The following is a 6,739-nucleotide window of genomic DNA, read 5'->3' as shown; positions in this document are numbered from 1 at the left end:
GGAGGAGAGAACTTAGGTTTCTCAGAAATGCAGAAGAGAGGTGCGTGCAGGGGAAGTGGGGAATAAGTTCAGAGTTCCCACTTGCCAGCGCACGTCCGCACTCGCCAGCGCACGTCCGCACTCGCCAGCGCACTCCACCACGCCTCTGACAACCCACGCCGGACGGTCGACCACTGCACTGTTGCCACGCGTCTTCCACCACCGTCGACGCACGTTCCCACTGTGCTCTGATTCAGTTGGGCGTGCGACAGCTGGCGTTCGGCAGTGGTGTCGGGCACTGTTTGTCGGCCATGTGCACTGCTGATGTGGCGTGTCCCCCTGCTGCCACGTGGACGCCACGTGGACGCACGTTTTTCGAGGTCTGACAGTAAATAAATCTAAGATTTGAATAAAAAGTTTACAACAATATTGTCCAAAGAGATTTTGAAAGCAAATATAAAAAATGTATTTAAACTTAAATTATAAAATTATAAAATAATATAATAATATGTGAACACAAAAATTAAAGTAGAACTCAATTAAAACATATAAAATTTTATAATGCTTAATAAATCACAAAATTTTATTAAAGACACAATTAAACATATTAGAATTTATCATGACTTAAAACTTAATTTAAACTTATTTTTGTCATACCTCATTAAAAACGCACCCAAAATCACTCTGAGCGGACGTCAGGTGTCAAGCAAAGGAAATCAGAAAGTGGAAGATAGGTGTGGGCAGCGAAGTGGTCGTTCGTCCTTGACGGTGGTAGCAAAGCTTAGTTTTTCAAAACTCACGCCACTCTCTACATGCAACCTCTCTTCCAAACTCTAAAACTTCATTTTTCTCCTCCTTCTCTCTAAAAGCTTTTCCTTCTCTCTACAAAACACTCATTTTCTCTTCTCTGATCACTACTTAGGCACCGTTGGAGCACTCCCGACGTCAAGAGCTTCCAATTGAACCGATTAGTTTTTGGTTCTGAAACTGGTAAGTCACTTTCTCTTTAGAACGTTCGTTCTTCTTACACATGCGAACCCAGATTCTTCGTTGCATGAATAGGTCACTTTGTTCTGAGTATTTCTATTTTTCCTGTTTGGTTTAGTTTGTAAGGGGTGATAGTCAAACTCTCAGATTTCAGTAGTGAGGAGATATATTTCTGCATTGTTGAACGTTCGGTCACGCTTAGAGATGCATTGTTGAACGTTCGGTCACGCTTAGAGATGCATTGTTGAATGTTCGATCACGCTTAGAGGTAAGGGAAGCTTATATAATTTAATTGTATGTTCGTTTCTACGTTCGTTGCTAATGAATGCATGTTTGTTGAGTGGTTGAATGTATATGAAGTATGATTATTTACTATGATGTGGATGTTTGAGTTTATGAAAATAGATGTTGAGAGATGAATTGATATAAAGAATTCTAGTATAAAATTTCCCTATGAAAGTGTACATTCGTCTCTGAACGGTCCTTGACCGTTCGGTTTTTCTAGTGAACTTGGTTGGAATTGGATTCTTTCATTTGGGAAGAATCCTAGTTGAGGACGAGCGTCTTTGTTTTGTAATACTCTGCATGAGCGTTCAGCCAAGCGTAGTTGTTCCTTGGTATTCGGTTATTAACTTAAGTATATCTATATGTATTTGTATATTTTCGTTTGTTCTTAAACACTACTCAAAATGGTATCTTATTATATTTATCAAGCCTTTCTCTTATAAGTTTAGTAGTGCTTGGTCTTACACCAAGCGCTCATACTGAGTAGTGTTCGGTCTTCCACCAAACGCTTGTGCTGAGTAAGTGCTCGGTCTTACACCAGGTACTCATTCTCCTTTCTGAAATATATATATATATATATATATATATATATATATATATAAGAACGTTCGTTCAAACTCAATAGGGTTCGCCCTTTTCGGTGCTCGGTCTTCGACTGACATTCTGATTGTTCTTGATGTTTAACTCATTCAAAAGCTAAGTATATTTATTGATGTTCGGTTTATTCACCTGATTCAATTCTTTACCCGTATTTGAGGTTTTCACAGTGTCTGTCTTAAATTGGTTTCATCCTAGAGTCTTAGTATTCGGCCTAGGCCTATTAGCGTTCGGTCTAATTCGGGAGTTAGTTCATTCAATTGGCTCACCTAGTAAATAAACGTTTGATTCCTAATCGTTCTTGAGAACTATTATGTTAATCACTCCCTTTCTTAAAACCAATGATTACATCTCTCGGTTTTGATCCGTTTGGAACTGGAGACCTTTGGTCTCACTCCAAGCATTCAGTCTGGTTCAGGGTTGATGTTTAACGTTCGGTATTTGGTATCCTTAGTGATCTTTGTACGAAGGGTTTAATTGAGATTATTAATAATGAAAGATGAATAGAATATGATATGGATGAAATGTTTTGGATTATAGACGAGCGTTCCGGGGAGGAATAGCTCATGAATGTATATTGGAATTTGTAAAGTATGAATGTGGGCATGCTAAGCTGGCGGTTCATCCTGATGCTCCGTGATTACTCGTCCTCACGTAGAGGAGGGTAAGTCATGTGTGGGAACAGCAGGAGGTCCTAGTCCTTATGGTTAATTTGGACAAATAGGACTAACCTCAGGTGGTAGCTGTTGAGGGTATCCCAGTTACTACATCACCCGGGTGCATGAACGTCGTAGCTACACAGAATTCATACAGTCCGGACAGTCAATCTAGTATTAGGCTTTGCATGAACGAGTGATGAATTATCTTGTTTGGTTGATTGTGTGAAATATATGTTTATACATGAATTGAATTACATAAGCTTACCCTATGTTTCTTGTCTTGTCTGTTTTATACGTTCGGTTGTCTTTCCGTTGCAATGATCATCCATGTGGATGTGAGCAGAAGGAGACGAGCTGTTAGAAGAAGAAAATTTAGTTGAAGTAGAAATTAAGACCGAACAGTAGAACCGTTTAGTCAGTATTATTAGCTTATTTTTAAGATGATCGTTCGATCATCTTTTCCCTCTTATTTTGTAGGACCGTTTGATATAGTCTTTTGTAAATCGTTCGGTCGGGTTTGCTTATGTTGTTTGGTTTTAGTTTTCTTGTTTCTCTGTAAGGCCGTTCGGCCACAAGCGTACGTTCTTTATTTTGTAAGACTGATATGTAATATTAATCGATGTGATTATTCTATTATATAGTTTTTACACTGTATTTTGGAATGTTACAATTTTTATTTCAACGACTTTTTTCTTATATTCTTTAGTGTTTTATTCTATAGTTATATATATATATATATATAATTATTTAATTTTATGATTGATGGTCATTTTTAAGACCTTTTTACTTTACTTGTTTATCTCATCATAAAATTATTACAAAATTCAAATTTTAATCTTATAAAATAGTAGCAAGCAATAGTCTGTTGCTTTTTTTAATATAAAATAAAATTACAAATTTAAGACAAAAATATTCAGATCATATTAGATTGAGTAGTCTTGTTTGTTTGTTTGGAAAGTATTTTTATTTGAAATCCTGTTAAAGATAAAAATAAAATAAAGCCTTATTTGATGTGGTTGTTAGTTATGAGCGTCTTCTAGAACATATTTTAATTATTCCTTTGAATCTACAGAGCTTTCTTTTAATTTCAGTTTTAGTTTTTCCTACTAAAATAAACTATAATTTTGTTTATATATTTTTTCACTTATGGTGTTTTGGATATGGAGAATATATTCCCAATGTCTAAATTTCTCTTTCAGATATTCCATTTCAAGTCTTTTTCCACCAAAGTCCTTTATGCTCTTTTTCGTAAAAGATATTTAGGGAAAGGATGGGCCTTGTGATAGTATAATTCATCTTTTAGCACCCTACTTTTTCTCCTCACACCTTTACATAATCTATAACATATTATTGGTTATGACAAAAAAATTCATACCTATAAATATTCGAAGATAAAATTTGTAGTAAATATTTGTAAATAATTTATATGAATATTAGTTATTTATTTGTTGATAAGTTACTACAAATATCATAATAGTAAGTTTATAACTTGTTTGTTACTAATTATTAGTAATTTTACTTAAATATTAAAAAAATGATAAAAAAGAAATATTAATCATTCAAGAATGATTTATAATTTGATTTTATATCTTAATATTTTTTATTTACACTTAAGAAATTAAAATTTTTAAAAGGATATTTTTTTAGTTTATAATGCAATACAACTCATTAAGATTTGTTTATTAAAAAACTAAATTCATTTGTATCAATATTTTAAAATTATTATTTTTATCTAAATTTATATTCTAAGGGCTTTCCTTAAAATAATTTAACATAAAATTAAAAAAAAATATTTGCAGCTAAAAAGGAAATTTACAGACATCATTTGTATGAATATGTAAAAAGCAAAGGATGCAAATACTCTTACAGTTGTGCTTTAACCTAGGATCATCGATGCTTAAAGTTCTAGCTAAAGTACATACACACTCATAAAGGTGGTTTCCTAAACTTAAAGATCAAATCACTCGAACTATGACTCTTTTCACTATGATTCCACAATAGTTGAGTAATTAACTCAGTGAAAAAGCATGAATGAAGACAGTAAACTCTAGTTGGGCTTACAAGAGCTAAACAGGAAGTATATCCCAAGTGACATGCTACAAAATCCCTATAATTCTAAGTTGCATTAGACTCGGATATAGAGTTTCGCTCATGATATGCATAATGTGTATGTGAAGGGAGAATGAAATGCATACCTAAAGTTCCAAGATACAAAACAACCAGAAAAGTTCTAGACAAATGATATATAGTGCAAGAAGATAAACACTATTTTATTGTAAAAAATGCCTCTATCTTTGTTATTAAATTAAAAATGATATATAGTATGATAATATTAATTTTCACAGTAATAGAAGTTATGCTATGTTAACAAATAAACTCTTTTTTAAGTTTTTAAATTACTTTTTTTATTCTTTTTTTAAAATGATTGGATATTAGTTATTCTCATTCAATTATGTTAGACCAAAAGTCCAATGCTTTATTATTTTGATTAAGTGCTAAAAATGATTAAGTACAAATATGGTCATGGTTTCTAAGATAATAGTTTAGTTCAACAATTGATTTTGTAAGACATAAATGTTTTGTCTGTTAGACAATGTGACATTATGTAGTATTGTTTTACGTATGATAAAATAATGATGTGAGAGACGATAAACATATAGTTTTAGGCTACATTTATATTGCACAAAGAAGAAGTTTTGTCTAATAAACGATGTGACATTATGTAGTCTTATTTAACGTATGATAAAACAACAATGTGTCGGACGATAAACACTATTTTATTTTGATCTTGTATTGCACAAAGAAGAAGAAAAAGAAAGAAGAAGAAGAAGAAGAAATCATAATAATACTCATTTTGTACTTTGTAACATTAGTCTAATTAATGAAACTCAATTAATTGATTGAGAACTAAACATAGTTTGAATTATTAGACAAACCAATTATATGTACTAGTTTGGGAATAAAAGTTATTATGAGAATTTGTTCAAAATGTTTTAAACAACTAAATTAGTCAAGTCCTAAAGTTGCATTTGTTGTGTTTCCTTATACGCAAAATCTATTATTTGATTACTTGTAACATCATTCCTCAAGAAACTTGTAGATAAGAATGAAACTAAACTTATTAGTTGTCTTTGTTGCGACAACAAACTTACTCATTAAATACTTAAGGAATTGATCGAAGGACGAAAGCCTTCGGTAATTACCGAAGGACGAAAGGCCGTTGGTAACTGTTAGCGACAAGGAATTTATCGACAGTTATCTGGCCGTCAATAATAGGTCATTACCGACGGCTTTTGGCTATTTTCGAGGGATTATGGCCTTCGGTAATGTTTTTCTTTTTTGTAGTATTACTAAGAAAAATTATATTTATTCTAGTGAGAAATTATACTTTAAGTAAATTTGTAGATTCTTTCTTACATTAAATTGAAAAGAAGTTGAATTATGTGCATGAGAATAGAGTTTTTGTGTAGTGTAATCCTCACAATAACTCACCATATTAATATTTATCTTTATGATTTACTTTGATAAAATCTCAAAAAAGAGTTTTATATTTATTTTTTACAATTTCAGTTCTTTTTAAACATCTAACAATTTAAATTCTTGAAACCATGATGCTTTATTCTAACCAAATAATTAAAGTTATTAAAGCCTTTAAAAATGATGTTATATTCTAGCCAATTTTGGTGACTAAATTACTCTTTTATTTAATTAAAATCTCTAAGAATATTTTTTAAAATAATTTTATATATTCAACAAATTCAAGGTTCATATAATTTACAGTTTGAATTCAGCCAAAAATTTCAAGAACTTGAAAGATTCAAATTTACAAAAGAATAAAAGCCTAGTAGTAAAATAAGTAGTTAATCGAATGTTAAGTTTTGTGAAATGTAACAAATATGTAATGAAAGTCGTGAAAAGGTATACATTTTTATAACACAATTATGGAGTGTTTTTTCATAAGTGTAATTGCAATATGTAATGTTTTCATGATTTAATTGCTTAATTAGTGTTGAATTAAGTTGCATGTGATAGATCCATTCATTGATTGTGTGGTTTCTTACTTTTAACGCAACTCTCTATCAAGTCATGCACGATCAAGGTGTATTATCACCCACCAAAACCAAAATTTTTCCACAAAATTTTATTTTTATAAATAATTAAAAACATTTATGTTTTATTTATACTAATAAATATGTTTAATATGACGAATGCTAATCATGCATTATCTGATA

Source organism: Vigna angularis, chromosome 7, assembly GCF_016808095.1.
Source record: "Vigna angularis cultivar LongXiaoDou No.4 chromosome 7, ASM1680809v1, whole genome shotgun sequence".
Taxonomy (NCBI): Eukaryota; Viridiplantae; Streptophyta; class Magnoliopsida; order Fabales; family Fabaceae; genus Vigna; species Vigna angularis.
This window is presented reverse-complemented; position numbering follows the sequence as displayed.